We start from the raw sequence: 16,819 nt of genomic DNA, 5'->3' as shown, positions 1-16,819 counted from the left end.
TTTATCAGTGTGCTCAGCTAAGCAAGCAGCCATGGGCGCGGCAGGAGCGGGCTGCTGTCGCTCACCGGCGCGGCGGCCCCGACGGCCCCGAGCCCAGGCCGGCGCCGCTGTCCCGGTGTGGCCGCTGGAGGGCGCGCGTGAGCCGCCTTTCCCAGCCGGCCCGGCGCGTTCGGGCGCCGCGCTCCAACTCGCAAATCCTTACGTACAAAACCCTCTTCTGCCCCTTTTCAACAGCAGCCGAAGCCTCTTACCTTCTCACCGGAGCACACACCCAGTTAACCTCTCATTCCAATGGCACGATTTCTAACAACGTCCGGATTCCTAAGACTTACCTGTTGGGTGTGTGTGTGGCAGACACAAAGATGGATGGATGGATTTTTTTTCCTATCAAATTATGTGTCAAACTCAAGACACAATTCAACTCTTCGGTGCTCCCATACCCCCTTCTGTTTGTGTATTTATAGCCTGTCCTCAAAACTGCCCAAACGTTTCTCCCCTGCAGCAACAGGAACATGAAACAGATGTGAGGGCTCTCAACCATCAGCGAGAGCAACTCAAGCACAGTCATTACTGCCCTGTGACCAGGTAATGTTACAGAAGTGCTGATTAAAACCCAGCAACACAAGTTACCAGTTTATCTTGCTTCCCAAAGCACAATGACTTAAAGGTAGTGTGTCCATTTGATCCCTCTTGAGACAAGACACCTGTGAGATTATTGCAGCGCTAATGATGGACAACTCCTCTCACACAACAGGCTTACACCAAGGTTGAATTTTATCCATGCAGCAAGTGGGCCACCCCACGTAAAGCTATGAAAGAATAAAACAAAATTCACAGAACTGAAACCAAGTGTTTCACTTGATAAATAAGCTGCAGTTGAACACTGCCTTAAATACCACACATAGCAGTGTACACCCAGAGTTTGTCCTCAGGGAAGATCACGTAAAACAAATGCCAACTGCAACAAGTTCCTGGAAGTTGTTAAAATACTACAAAGATTAAATATGTATAAAGGAGCTTCACTGGTCAGAAGTGACTGAATCAGGCAGTGCTCATCCCATTTTGCTGTTCTGTACCAAATGTAGTGTAAGCAGCAGAGCCGTGCCAGTAGATCTGAGAAGAGAGACTGTCTGTCCGATTTGAGTTCAGATGACTGAATGCCCTACACACTCCATGAACATGAAGTTTCACTTACCAACTTCTCCCTGCCTGCATGCTCTTTACCAAAGAACGAGTAAACTGAACTTTCAGTTGTTAATTACAGCTCCTTCTAATGATCTGAGGAATGTGTGAGAAGCTGTAAGCAGCACTATGACTACAGCAAAATTAATAATGTTCAAGCAATTTCTGTGCAGCAGCCCTGTCCTTTTCCACAGCACAACAACTCAAATACAGTAAGCCAGAATAGCTTGGAAAGGAGAAATTAACTTTTCTCTCACTTCATTTACTAGAACATAGTCTGTCTTCCCAGTCTGAGAACTTCTGCTGCATAAGCAGTTTCATCTTGCCAAAAAGACCTCTGTAAACTTCAACAGAGGATCAGGAAAGGAATGGGATGGAATTTTAATAAGATATGTAAAGGTTGACTTACCAACTGGCCCACTGACTTGTTAAAAAATAAATCAACATCACATAAAAAGTTGTTGACATGTTTTACATGCGAAACCTCTGACATGATCCCTGCCGTCAGATCTCTGAACAATTAATGAATGAACATTGAACAAAATATTTTTTAAAAATTTATCCATTGGAATGGAATAACACAGCCAGAATGACTGACACATCTTTATTTTATTCTCCTGCTGATTTACTTGAGGGCTCCCCTACCTTGTGTTACTAGTCTTAAAAGAAAAACTTTATCCAATCTTTTTACCCTCAGTCTATTTACCCTCAATCTACTTTCTTCCATCCTGTGTTTGGATATTTTAAAAGGTATCACTTAAACTTTTCATCAATGCATATTTGACCAGTGGGTGGAAATAATTAGAAAATTAAACCCAAACTATTTGAGTAGCCACTCTCAATATAGAAGCAATATTTTAATGCCACAGCTCTTTCAGTAAGAGCATTAAGAGTAAACTATCTTAAAATAAAAATGTAAACATTTTCTTACTTCCTAATTTTCATTGTTTTAATAGTATCTTGATAAAATGTTTGCAATCAAAATGTAAAGGCTTAAGCTTATTTCAAATCAACAATTGTCTCCACCTACTGGAAAAGTGAATTTAACTGAAACAGTAATTTGATCCTTTGGGATTTCGGTAAGCGGACTGCAAGAGGAGCAATGTTTTTGTGTTAGATACAAAGAATTTGTGTGTGTCATGTGTCATCATGTTTTGTGTCCCTCTTCCCCAAAAACAAGTTTATAGAAACCACAGTCATTCTCTGCAGTAAGCGTGGATTTCACTGAGTCCCTGCTCTCAAACAGTTCCTTGTCAGAATGTAAAACTAATCAATACTCTCAAAAATCATGTATAAGTAATTTATTAAATAACATTTGTTCCTAGTAAATCTGAAATGTCATCTGATTTCAGTATCTTTCTAATTCCCACCATGGTTTCATGAGACCTGGGCACTAGAATGAGTTATTTAAAGAACTGATGTGTAAAACCCATGGAATAGTTGCTAATATGAAACACTGTTACATTACAAAACACTGTATGAAACACCTTTTTCTTTTAAGCCACAGACATTGAAAATAATTGATGATAAAAGCAGCCAACATCCCATTTTTCAATTCTTATTGTTATTATTTAACAAAGGTTGTGAAATTACTGTAACTTCAAAGACTCTAATTAACCCAAAATGAGAATGTAAATGTTTACATATGGAAGAACCCCTGTCCTAATCTCTCTTTCTATCTTCTTTTTGGTCTCTGTTATTCTTGTAGGAGTGACATCAGCCATAACTACATAATTCAGGCATGCTTTATTCTGAAAAAAAGCAATTTTAAGCCCCAGGACAGCCCATTACCATCACCATGCTTTGTTGCACTACAGTATTGCTGTAGTATGAGCTGAGACCAACAATGACCACAGAACCATACAAGCCCTGTAACAGAACTTACAGGGTAAATGTAAGAATGCAGAATGTACAGATGTGAGCAGCACATCTGTATTTCAGCCTGTCTCTCACATATCACACCCAACTAAACTCACCCCTCTACGAGCTCCTTCTCTTGTGGGGGACAGCAAAACCACTTTTCCCTCCCACAGCCTCGCTCTTAACGCTGCCAGCATATTCTGTGTCATACTGCCACACAATAAGTCCAATAGTGTTTGTACCACTCCAGTTGCTGGGTGCTTCTAAAAATTCAGGTTTTTACCACAAGTGCAAGGCCAAGCCTTCCAGGTTTTATCCATTTCTAGTTCAAGCACACAACATGATGGAGCATTTTATTTTCACATATGTGAGCTTTTCATCCTTTCAGATCTTGAGAGTATTATTCCTTCCACATCTGCATGGAGGCTGTCACAATCCCAAGTGCATACCTGTTTCTTGAGCAAAAAGAAATTCCTCCCACTCCCTCAGCATGAGAAAAGATTCACTGATCAGTGTCCTGCACAGAGGATCAAAGGGCACTCACAAGCCTGGGACAGTCACACTCAGTGAGAACTTTAAATCACTCAGCAGAAAGCATGGGTTTAAAGCAGGACACTGAACTTCTAGAAAATGGCATTCAACCTACAATTTCTACAAACAAATACCTTTAGAACAACACAAGAATTCAGAGACTGAGTCACTCTACAAAGAGACTCATACTAAAGAGTCTTTTGCTTGTCATTTTGGTATTATAAAGTTTTCTGCAGATCACTGACCTCTGTTTCTGCACACAAAAATACCAAACACATGGACTTAACAGCAAGCTGGATCTTGATGCTGACCAAAGATACCCAGTGTTTGAGGATAATGTTCTGATCACATCCTTAACAACTTAAAATAAAGCCAAATTATTTGATCAATTACTTGGTTTTCCTGCTTTTACTATGGTTAAATATCAACTAAAAATGCCAAAACTAAGTCATATCGCCAAGATTTCTGTTCCTTTCTGCCTCCCTGAAGTTTACAAAGCCTTTACTTTTCCTTTTTTTACAAAAAAAATAAAGGAAAATAAAGATCAGATTAAAATTCTATGCTCTAAGTAAGAAATGCCCTAAAAGTCAGGGTTCTTGCAGATATTCATCCCATTAGTGTTTGTTAAGACTCTTTTGTATGATTGAGGTGCATTTTCATTACTTCCTTTCTTATTTTTCTTTTATTAAAAAAAATGTAAAAAGAAACCATCATGATTTAATAGCTTCTACTATTTTTTAAAGGGAAAAAGGGCACAAGAAAGAGGCAGCTCAAAAAAGGTCCAATTGCACATATGTTGCAACAGCTTTTCAATCATTCTAGAGACTTAGAGTATGCAGTTGGCCCACTAATAGAGCAGCAGAACAGACACCATTCCACAGAGCTGGTACAGTATATTTGTCAATAATTTCCATATTAATTAGTTCTCAACAAGACAAGCTGAAAGAGCAGTGATCCATAAGATCTCAAATAAATGCAAGCACCCTGAATTCAAGGAATATAGATCCTTTTGGTTAGGTGTCAAATATTCCATTAAAAAAAAAAAAAGAATAAAAAACTCCAAAACCTAAACAACTAAATAAAAACCTAGTAGTGCTACCAGCATTGTGATGCCATACCTCAGTACTGCAGATTTTTCCCAGCAACAGAGATCTCAGGTAATCTATCTAGTGCAATACTTTGAGAACAAATTAAGGACATAAGAGCATCAATTCCAAGCATTTCAAGGGAGGGAAGAGGAAACTAAAGATTTCTCTGAAGGGTCATTTAAAAATCCCATTTAAATGAACTCAAACTAGACTCCAATTGTCAGCATTTCATTTAAATGAGAATTTTCTCTATGTCCTTTTCAGGAAGAATTTTTTGGCAGATGTTGTATGGTCCAGTCGAAGTGTTAAAAGCCAACCACCTCGGCAGAAATAAAAGGAAACATTATGATGCTAGTGTCAACCCAGCCAGTTTAACAGACACTATCTGTTCAGAAGCAGCATGCTAAGATTTCAAAGCCTCCTCTAGTCCGACATCTATTTATAGGTGCCCAGTCTCCGTACAATTCCTCACAGCCTCTTCTCTTCTCAAAGCCAAGTGGGAGAACTTTAATGGATATAATCCTGGGCCTTGTGCTGCAAAATGGCCAGAAGATCTGTAAATCTCCTCCAGCAAACCCATGTGCAGGGAGACCAGGTGTTAGGAGAGAGACTGGTCGAACCTACGCAGGAGTCAAATACATGGGATAAACCTTCCCCCTCTGTCTGAGGAACACACGCGTTTTTCCTCAGCCAGCAAGTTGACAGTCATGAACCACATCAGCATCAGAGCTTCAGCAAAAGATACCAGCCTGCTGCCTCCTCAACACCAAGCAACAGCCTAAGCCAGCTGCCTTTCAAGCCAAGACAGAAGGTACCGTACCCAAGCCAGCTCTGACCCCCAAAGAGCAGCAATGTCATCCAAGCACCTTCCCACCTACAATGCTACTACCGTACATTGCACCTTCCTCAAAGAAACTCAGAGGCTGCTGGCTTTTTTTCCGTGCAGCCTCTACCACCCAGCACCCATGCACGTTTTCATAAAGCACTGATCCAGGTCGGCTCTCCTTCATCTCCACCAGATGTAACATCGCAGGAAGGGTGCAGATATTTCCCTGCATAAGGAGCTCAACGCCACAGGCTGAACTCTGGTCCAAGCTCCGCACACCCATCCCTGCTGCCTCCTCTCCTACACCTACATCCACTTGCCTGTAGTACTCGTACGACGACCGAGGAGATGACAGCACTGCTGGAAACTCCTGCCCACCTGATCACCACCACATTTTCGCCCCTTTCCCCAGTCAGAGGCAGACGGAAGGGGAGGGTTGACTTCCTCAGGTAGAAAATAGGCAGCGAAAGGCCGGGGCAGAGATCAGGAGAGGAAGAATCACCCCAAAGGGAGAGCAGATAATCCCCGAGAGGCGAGGCTGCGGAGGAGCATGAACGCGGAGGGAGGGACAGCGAACTGGGGGGATAATCCGGCAGGGAAGGGGGGAGATAATCCCCTCGGAGCGGGGAGCTGGAGGATCCCGGAGAGGGAGGGGCGGGAAACCTGATAATCTCCAGGAGGAGAGAAAATACCGGGAAAGAGGGTGGGGGGAAGGGGGGTGGGCGGGTGGATAATCCGGAGCGGCAGATGAAGCGCGAGTCTCCCGGGGACGCATCCGGAGGCGGGAGGAGGAGGGTTAATCCCCGCTCTAGGGGCAAAAATCCCTCTTCCCGGACTCCGGCGCTGCCATGTTCGCTCCCCTGCAGGCCCGCCCGGCCCCGCTACCTGCGGACGGCTCTTCCCGCCTCACGCCAGACGCACACGCGGCGCCCCCGCTCCCGCCGCCGGGTCGAGGGGCTCGGCCGGGATGGCACCGGGACCCCGCCTCCCACCACCATTTCCCCGCCGGCTGGGAGGGACGGGAGAAGCGAGTAGCCGGGCGGGCGAACCCTCCCTCCTCCCCCCCCCCCGCGCACGCGACCTCCCCGCCGGTACGGGAACTCACCGGCCGGCACCGACTCCCGCTGCTCCCCGTCCCCTCCTCCCTCAGCGGGCGCCGCTCGGCCCCATGGACGAGCGCGGGGCTGCCGGAGGGACGGCGCGAGCCGGAGGTGCCGCCGCTCTGCGCCCGCCTCGGCGCGCGCCGCCGGCGTGGCTGTAGCACGCGCTCCCGCCGCCGCTCCTCTGCCCCGCCCACCCCCGGCCAGCGCGAGCGAGCGCGCGCGCGCGGCCTCCGCGGCAGTGGCGCGCGAGCGCCTCCCCCGCACCCGCCCGGAGGGAGCGCGCGCGCCTTTGCCTCAGCCCCCCCCCCCCACCCCTTCCCTCTGTGAGTGTGAGCGAGAGTGAGTGTGTGAGTGAGTGAGAGAGAATGTGAGAGTGTGGGTGAGGGGGCGAGAGGGGTCGGCGAGTGTGAGAGAGCGAGCGCGAGTGTGTGGGAGTGCGCGTGACTGCGCGTGTCACCGCGTGTGTGCGAGGCGGCCGTGGGGGGTGGCGCGGGGCCGTGCGGGGACACGCGCGCGTTCTGTGAGGGCCGCCGCGGGTGGGTGCCGAGCGAGCGAGGGTGCCCGTGTGCGAGCGTGCCCCCGTCCTCTCGCCGTGTCCCCGCCGCTGCCCCCGGACGGGATTCGGGTCCCCCCGGGTCGTGTCCGGGACCCGGTCCCGAGTCCCGCGAGGGGACACGTGGCGCTGCCTGCTCAGTCGCCGAGTGCGAGAAACGCTAGCCGAGAAATCTCACATTTCACTGGGGAAAGTGGGGAGTTTCCCCTGATGCCAGTAACCTGCAAGACCACTCAAATGGAAATAACACTGGGAAAGCGATTTCCCCGCACTTCTGGTCACTGTTCAAACATTTCGTTTGTTTTGATCAATGATTACAGAGCAGCTCTCGCTTTTTTTTTTTTTTTTTTTTTTTTTTTTTTTTTTTTTTTTTTTTTTTCCAGCAGAGACTCTCACCTTTGGATACTCATGGACTTAGGAAGATTTGGGTTGCACACAGTCAGTCCTGCATGCAGAATTCTTGCTAACTAAAGATGGACTTTTTTGGTTTTCACCTAAGGGTAAAATTTGCTCCAGAAACGAAATGCTCATGTCCAAAACAATCTGTCATTCCTCAACTTGTTTTCATTCATTTATTCCTCCTCATACCGACTTTCCTGGAAAATTTTTAAATCCAAGCATACACTTCAATTGCAATCTGTATAATTATGCTGTTTTAAGAATACCCAGTAGCCCAGTGTGACATAAGGTAAACCTTCATAACAAGCTGTCTGCAATTCATGCTGGCTTTTTCTTAGGGACCCATTGAAAAAAAAGGAAAGTCAGAGCTATGAGGGAGCAGAGTTCTAACAGAAAATCCTCTAGGTACCCATTTTTATCTTAATGGGTTCAGATTCTGCTCTCCTACCAGATAACGACTAAACTGATTTCTATGCCACCAACAACACCAAAAAAGCAGCTGATATTTATGATGGGCATAATAGCAGAAACTGTGGAACAGCAGCCAGCAGGTGAAAAACCTCTTTCAGATTGTCCAATAAAGTTGCATCAAGTAAATGAGGTCTTGTGCACCTCATCTTAGGAAAAACGTGTGTAAAATTCCTTTAGGAATTATTTTTACTTACTCTTCAAATTACAGTAGCTACCCTGTGCTGAGAGCTTCATAGGCATGTGGAATTTTACATCCCCAGGTCGAAAGAGCTTGCAGCCCTCCTGCAATTTCTCAGTAAAAAGTCCAAATTGAACATATTTTTGGTAAATTGCTTCACAAACAGTTATCTTTTCCTTGTTAAACTGAAAGGAAACTTAAAATGGCATGAGGGATTCTAGGCAACATAATGACCTGTACCACCCTTTCGGTGTTTGAACCCCTGCAGCTACGATGGAAAAACTGACAGGCAGAAAAAATCCTCACTCCCCAAAAAATAACTTCAGGTCGTTTTCTCTCCTTTGCCTGTAATTTAGGTTTTTGGTGATGTTCTAATTGAGCCAGAGCCACAAAACCCATAAGTGCCATCTCATCCTGTATTTCGCAACTCAACATCTTGTTGACTTCTTCTCTCACAGTCTCTGCATTTGTGAAAACTGAACATTATTCTATTAAGGAGAAAGAGTTGTAGCAATTTATGCTGACATCTTTCATGATATCCTGACTTTACCTTCGTGGCCAATGAAAGAAAATTGCTTTGCTGCAAAACTTAGAGGTTCCTTATTACAGTTCAGCTCAGAGCTTGAATCCAAACCTGTGAAATACAAGAGCCCATTTTTGGCTGCAACAGAAATATCTAAACACGAAGTACTCTCACTGCTCCACAGTTTTTCGAGCGTCTTCCATTCTGGCCTCTGCAGCTGCTATTTGGCTATTAAAGCCCTCTAGGGACTGTGTCCCAAATGCTCACACACCATTTTTTGCCCACTATTTAATCCATTTGATCCATTAGGGTCAAGGAAGAAATAGAGATGTATTGTTTTAGAGAAGAACTTAGAAATTGTTGTTCACCCTCTGTCAGGAATTGTCATATCCTTTGGGCTTTTTGCTACTTACATTTGCGTGCTGCTCATCGCAGAATTACCCCGTACAAGGATGGTCCTTAGGACCCTGCTGGTGCTGCTCAATCGGAGAGCTCTGAACCATTCCCGCAGTGCAAAAACGACAGTAAATCTCTTTTGTCCATTTAATGGGCAATTACTGCACCTCAGCCAAGCCTCACCCTGTTCCCAGTTTGTGGCAGAGAAGGCAGGACCTGGCCAGGGCTGACTTATGTCCCAGCAATTTCTGGCTGGTGATCATGGTCAGCCAGGCATGGGTTAGAAGAGTGCCAAACCCGAGTTTCTTTATGCCAGGGATTATCTCAGTCTCTGTCTAACCACAGGATTCAGGCAGCGTAAGGACTGTATGGCAGGGCAGCCCCAGCCCTGACACTTTTGGGCTGATTGATTTGCATTCACTAGAACTGGAGTTTATGACTCCTCAGAGCTTTGAACTCAGCCTTTGATGATACAGATCTCACTTGAGCGCTTTTGCTGTTAAATCTTCTGCTCCTTTTTGTAAAACTGCAGGGACCAGCGTGGCTAACATTCTGTCTGTTCTCTGCTGATGCTACAAGCAACAAGGTAGAGGCCTTTCTCCAGGGTCTTTTGGTTTTGCTAGAGCTCTTACTCTGAATTTAGAGGAGTTAGAGGAGCAGACATTCCAGTTTACAGAGTGTGGAAAGGAGGATGTGGTTTTCAGTCCCGTTATAGCTCTGGATGTACACAAAACCAAAACCCTGTAATTACCACAGCGCTGCCACAATAGTGGAGAGGTTATCTGCTGGCTGGTGTCAACTGTGCCGAAATTTTCTTCATCTTATTCTCTGCAGAACTCTGGGTTTGAATTCCAAATTCTCTATCACTGTTCTGATGACTATTTTAATGACAAAATGAACAGTTGTACCCACAGATGAGGTACTTCTTAGAGTTCATTCCCCTGTCCATATTTATTGTGGCAAACTGGTGTTGAGTGAAAGACTTTGGGGTGGTGTATTTTTGTTAAAGGAGATTTTAAGCTGATTGCTGGCATACTCAGCAAGCCCAGTTCTGCACACTTTGGTTAAGCAGTGTCTAATTTGTATAATCATTTATTATGATTGGTCTTAAGACAGACCTAACTTTAGACTACTTCTTTATTTGATAAGCACCAAAATATGCTGTCTTCAAAATCTGAAAAAGTTAAGATAATGTTTCTTTGCTCCATTTATCACTGTTTGGAGATCTTATGATGATAACTTATGTATAACTTGTTTATGGATGGTATTTTCCTACCATCCACATTATTTTTTACTAAGTTTTTTTGTGCCAAAGAAACAATCTAGGGAATTTTTAATTATCATTATTCTTATTTATTTTTTGTATGTAGTTTGTTTTCATTTCTCCATGCAAGATATCATAGAACATTTTAAAAAATCCAGCAAATACAGCAAAATTTCTAAGAAATTATACCATTTTCCAAGCTATTAGTTGCTCCAGAGTAACTCATTAAAAGATCACATAGGTAATTACAAATATTGATGGTAAAATAACACCAGGTTTCTTTCAGGAGCAGGTGATCAAACCCACAGTATTTAGAAGAATGTTGATTTACATGGAAGGGTGGTATGAAGGAAGAAAAGAAAACAGTACCTACAGAGTTAAAAGGCTACATGTGTAATTCCTGTGCTATTTTGATCACTGAGGTCTGTATGCATGTGGAATTCAACTCCATAGAAGGAGATAATGAAGACAAATAGTATGGCTTTATTTTTAAAAGGGGTGGATAATTTCATGGCAGCTTACAACATTGGTAACTGGGCAGGCTAAGATAATAAGGCTAATCAAATCTCATGCTTCACAGCACTCGCTCCCTGCGGGGTCAGGAAAAATCTTTCCACTGTATACAACACTATACAATTAGCAAGGTTATTATTGGGGAGCAGAGGTACAGCCTTCTAAAGCAACAAGCTTTTGCCATTATCAGAGAACAGGGGCTGTATTTGACCCAACAGAAAAAAGCATTATTTTCTTGTGCCACTTCTGCTTCTCTGCACTGACAGAGTTTTGTAATTATAATTCTTGGGGTTTAAAAAAAAAAAAATCCCTGGAACCTGATTACCTAAGTGCATTACTGTCTGAAATCTGTCAAAAAACTCTTCCACCTGTGACTGCTTGCCCAATTCAAAAATAGTTGTCACTGACTGGACACAGGAATCACATTGATTATGCTGTTGCAGGTTGCAAGTGCACATTTCCTTCTCATTAGGTCAGTAACGTTACAGAATTTGCATATTTGCAGCAGTGTAGGCAGAAAGACATAGTCCCAACTGATGATGGGTTTTTAGCTAGGAGCTGAAATGACATATTTTTTGAATATTTAGTTTGGGAAGTACCCTTCATTTTCTTTAATTGCCTGAACATATTGTTGTAGGTGTTCTGTGTGTATACTTGTAGTTTATTTCCCATCAGTGTGTGCATTGGAGAAATTCTATTAGATGCAATTGAAAATATTCAGCTAATTTTTTCTGCAAAATTTATTTCTTTATGTGATACTCCTTGTGAGTTGGTGGGGTTTTTTCCTCACAAGGTGGAGGAAGTATGACAGCAGAACAACATTATTTAAAAACCCATGTTATGAAAACAAGTCTCTTTTTATGAGCTATACCTCAAAGACAAAGACAGTTATTTCAGAAGTGCTAATTATTTTCAGGTGACCTATACTTTTTCCCTGTGCACAAGCTATATGCATTCTCAGCTCTCAGCCCACACACTGTTCAGAGCAGGGAAAAAAATCCACCAAAACACAACCTCATCCCCATCTTGAAATTTGGACTAAATTAAAAAAATCTAAAAACTTAAGAGCTTACATAAAAACCATTTCAAGACTTCTTCACAGGTGCAAAAGTGCTTATCTTTCTTATACAAGGAATATCCAACCCCTTTTTTCACTAGAATGTGTAGCCATGAGCTGTAGAAGGCTCAGCTAACTGAAACTGAATCAAAAAAATTTTTTTTGTTTCCTCCTTGAGTCTCAGTAACAAGTTCACTAAGGGATCTACTGTCTACATATCCTCCTGAATACAGTTAGGCACAAATAATCCACAGAGCTGAACCATGACAATGTTCTGTTACTGAATAACTGGGGTGATTTAGTGATGGCAGACACAGCTGTTTTAGGTGCTCAATTCCTTTTTTCCTTCATTCTTCACTAGCAAGGTCTTCCAGCCTTCTGTGCAAGGAAAAAGAGAAGTACCAGCAGTAGATGAAAATCATTACAGGGATTACTTGCAAGAACTCAGCTCATGCAACCCAGATGGTTTGAACCTGAAGGAGCTGAGTGGGCTGGCTGGTGTCTTTACAAGGCTGCTTTCTGCAAAGTTTGAAAAGTAATAGAGATCAAAGAAGGACCTTGACAATCAAAAAAAAAAGACAAATTTGCACCCATCTTCAGAAAACTCCAACAGGAAGATTTGGGAAACTACTGGAGAGCCGGACCCATTTAGGTAACTGGTAAAGTCCTGGAGCAAGTCCTCTTGGAACACATTTCTAAACACATGGAGAAGGTGACCAAAAACAGTCAGCAGGGATTTACAAAGAGTAAATTATGTCTAACCAGCCTGAAACATTTCTATGGTAAAATGGCTGGATTTTTGGATGTCAAAACCTAATCAAGGCAGAAAAAACCTTAATAGACTACAGCAAGATTTCTGACACTGACTGACAATGTCCTTTTACCAAAGTTCACAGGTTTCAGTCTGGATGAGTGGACAGCTGGATGGATTGGATGGTCAGGCTGAGAGGGCAGTGGTTAGTGGACCATGAGGGCAGTAGCCAGAACAACAAGTGGAGCATCACAAGGGTCTGTTCTGGAACATGTCCTGTTTCACATCATTAACAATGACCTGGAGGAAATGTCACAGTGATGGTTGCTTAGTGGATTTACACAAGAGAGCAGGTTGGGGTACAATTAAAATGCTGAGTGGGAGGGCTGCTCTCCAGGAAGACCTTTGCATGCTGAAGGAATGGGCCAACACAAACCTCATGAAATTCAGCAAGGACAAAAGCCGAGCCCTGCATCAGAGGTAGAGCAACCCTTTGCACTGATTCAGGCTGGGGGGAAGTGTGTCTGCGTGGTTGGACAGCAGCTGTTCTGAAAAGGCCCAGGGGTGTTGGTACACAGCAAGCTGAACATGAGCCAGCGGTGTCCTCTGGCAGCAAAAAAGATCAACAGAAACCAAGGCTTTATTAATGTAGGAGGAAAGTCAGTATATTATTGCCCTGTTATCTTTGCTAGACCACATTTAAATACTGTGCCCACTGGGGGCCTTTGGGACCCCCACTATGGGAAAGACATTGAATGAAGGTGAATCCAGTTCAGCAGAGGGCTACCGAGATGGTTGGAGGCTGGAGCACTTGGCCAGTGAGGAGAAGCTGGGGGAACTGGGCTTGTGCAGTCTGGAGAAGGGATGGCTTTGAGGGGGACATGATACCAGTCTGGCAGTGCCTGCAAGGAGATTACTGGGGAGATGGAGCCAGGCTCCTCAGTGATGCATGACTGAAGGATAAGAAAAAAATAGATAAAATGAAACCAAGAGAAATTCAGTCTGTAGACAAAACCTGTTTCACAACAGGAAGCAGTAGAAGTGTTTGCCAAATAAGTCATACATTCTCCATCCTTGGAGGTTTTAAAGACTCAGCTGGATAAAAGCCTGGAGTGACATGGTGTGCTCTGACAGTGCTTTCTTGGACCATCAGGTTGAACTAGAGACCCCCTGGGTTCCCTTCCTATCTGAATTACTCAATGATACAATGACTCAATGAGTTCACAGAAACTATTTCTACAGTGAATAAAGTTCTGGTATGTATGGGTTATTCAATACAATGATAAATCTTAAATTATACGGGGAGCGTGGACCAGAATCCAAGCCACAGCTGCCCAGTTGTGCAGGAACAAGCTGGCTGGAGTTCCATGCTCCCCAGTGTTTGCTCTCCTCTTGGCCTCACCAACTGTGCACTTCTGGTTGCTCTGCTTTAGGAAGAAAGCTTGCATACTTGGAGTGTATTTTGGCCATGAGAAAATGTCTTAGTTTTTTTTTCCATTTCCATAGCCTCATTCCCAGAAAAGGGGGCCCCCAAAGTGAAAGAGAAAAATGAGAACATTATGAAAATAATGTTAATGAGATGTCTTGACAAGATACTCATATCTGAAAATAATTTCCTGAAAGAAAATGTAGAAATTCTCCTATTTCACCATCTTGTCTTTGGTCCAGGCACACGAAGATGAAATTCCAGAAAAACAGAATACAGACATCCTAATTTTCCCAAAGGTTTCCTTTACATTGCTAAAATGATGTCATTTTACACACTCTTAAAAGTTATTTTACACTCTGTGATAGCTCTAAAGGGACTGTAGTTTAAAGAAAAATCAAGTCCCAAGAAATTTTTGTCACATTCAATAAAATCAGAGTACCAATGGAGAGGATTTTAATTAAAAACTTCAAATAAACTCCAGGGAATCAAATCATTTGTGAACCTAACCATATCAGAAAAGCCACAGCTCAGCAGCCTACATGAGTAGACTTAGCTCATTTCCTAACAGTGTTCTCCTTACACAAAGTGTTGCCAGAGAGGCTCTGTATCCTCATACTTCAAGGCCAAATTTATGGTCAGCTGAGTGCAGAAAGAACCATACCTTACAATAGAGAAATTAAATTTACATGAGCAGTTTCTACTGAAAAATGCTCTTCCCTAAATTGTTGTTGCTCTGTAGCTACAAAAGCACCTGTAGCCCTGGCTACAAAAGACAGCTCTTTCCCCAAACTCTTTGGCTGCAAATCTTCTCAAGACAAAATACACTGCTATTCATGCCTCCAGCCCAGTGGGATGCCAGCAAAAAATTGTGTCTCCAGTGAAAATCTAATAGAATATAAACAGTGTCAGTAGGAAGCACTGCTGCCTGTTCCCTTCTCTCTGCCACGGCAAATTCATTTCACAGAACCCACAGCTCAGTCTGGCAACAGTGACAGCAGCATCAGAAGACACTTTGCTGTCTGAATGGGAGAGTAAAGACCAAGTACTGAAGAACAAAATATGAGGTGCTTTTAAAAGATACATGGGTTGGGAAGGAGAACGAAGAGGAAAATAACTGCTGATTGGGTATTTTTCTTTTTAGAAAGGACTCATTTGACTTAGAACCATATTTGTAGATCAAATTCTTATGACAAATATGATACCATGGGAAGAGCAATTCAGGAATTCTTCTGCCAGTATTGATCTTACATAACTTCCATTTCCTCTTTAATTTTCAAATGCTTGTAAGACTATAATATGTAATTTTAAGAAATTGAGCCAATCCTAAAAGTCCTAAAAGTATTTGAAAGAAATCTAATTATGGGCACTACAGCAAACCAGGCTTTTTAAAAAACAATTTACTCTAGGCATATGTAACACAATATCTCAATTTAAAGACTAATTACTTGTACTGCATGGTCTAAACAGACCCCAAATTTGTATTTTTTGTTCTTGCAGTTAATTTCTTTCACAAAATTGCTTATCATTTGAGAAAAGTTGGCTTGTAGGACTAATGGCATCCTTTTGTTCCGAGTTTTATGTCCAGCCAAAACACCATTTTTGCTGTGGAGTGGATTTTGGAAAGCCAGGGGGAAAATATGGCCTCCTGAACCTCTTTGTGCAATTTACTTTGGTAAATGTGGATGGTTAGAATGCAGATGTATGGAGTTGTAAAATACAAATCTGTCTGTGGGAGCTACAGAAAAAAAATCTCATTTCTTTTGCGTCAGACAAATTTCTGGCAAAGGAGGCAAATAAAAGCAAGCTGACTAATATGGGGCTGCACCTGCCAAAGGGGAAGTACAGGCTGGTTACTTTTGCTTCTCACAGGACAAAGGCTGTTGGCAGGATTGATTTTCTGTTCATTGTCTACAGGGTTGTCATTTTTGTTTTGACTTTCAATTTTAGGAGATCCCTTCCTAGGTGTTCTTGAGCATTTTTATGCCTTTCAAAAGCTGTGTACATATCACAGGTCTTCTTCTCTATTTCTTTAATATTTTACCGAGAATCTAATAGTGGAAGTTCAGGATTCTTTTTTAAAGCAAAATTTAGAAGCATCAATGTCTGGAATACTCAGCTGAGTTAGTCCTGTCAGATAAGGGTAAAAATCCCTTATTTTTTCTATTCACAGACTGCCATGGATTTTTAATAGCACTTTTTTTCTGTCTGGTTAAGATTTTTAGCAGCACTTTTTCCTATCTGGTTACTCATTAAAGAAAAAACTCCAAAGCAAACAAAAATTAAATAAGTCTTCTATCAAAATTGGAAGTTGGCCGCAGTACTTTCCCAGGCATAAGATTACTCAAAACAAAGGTAAATAACAGTGGTAGCTGCCTGTAACCTCATGGTGCATTGGACTTCCACCTTCTATGGTCCTAATTACTTTATGAACTCTCATATATGTTTTTCAGCTATACTATTTGTCTATTAGTCAAACACTGGAATCTGGAGGGGGAAAGGGAGAAGGAAAGAGGACATGCCATTGATATTCAACAATGCACAGCTGTTTCAGAAAAAAAAAATTAAGAGAAGAAGTAAAGTATTCAGCTCTAGGCTGAATTTTTGAAGATGGTGTACACAGAATTTGGCCAAGTCACAAGGCCATGTGATTTCTTCTAATCACAACCTGATTGTTGTTTCAGGTTTCTGAATTTTT

At 42.8% G+C, this 16,819-nt stretch overlaps 1 protein-coding gene across 2 annotated transcripts in view; it reads right to left on the bottom strand.

Moving 5' to 3' along the window:
* Positions 1-6,693, bottom strand: part of PALS2 (protein associated with LIN7 2, MAGUK p55 family member) — a 53,685-nt gene extending 46,992 nt beyond the window's left edge. For both annotated transcript variants that reach the window (XM_058045012.1, XM_058045000.1), the window contains exon 1: positions 6,593-6,693. The gene's annotated coding sequence lies outside the window, so the exon portion shown is untranslated. The remainder of the gene's footprint in view (positions 1-6,592) is intronic.
* Between the last annotated feature and the right edge of the window lie 10,126 nt (positions 6,694-16,819).

Source organism: Melospiza georgiana, chromosome 1 (genome assembly GCF_028018845.1).
Source record: "Melospiza georgiana isolate bMelGeo1 chromosome 1, bMelGeo1.pri, whole genome shotgun sequence".
Lineage (NCBI taxonomy): Eukaryota > Metazoa > Chordata > Aves > Passeriformes > Passerellidae > Melospiza > Melospiza georgiana.
The sequence above is the reverse complement of the archived record's forward strand: the minus strand, read 5'-3'. Positions and strand labels throughout refer to the sequence as shown.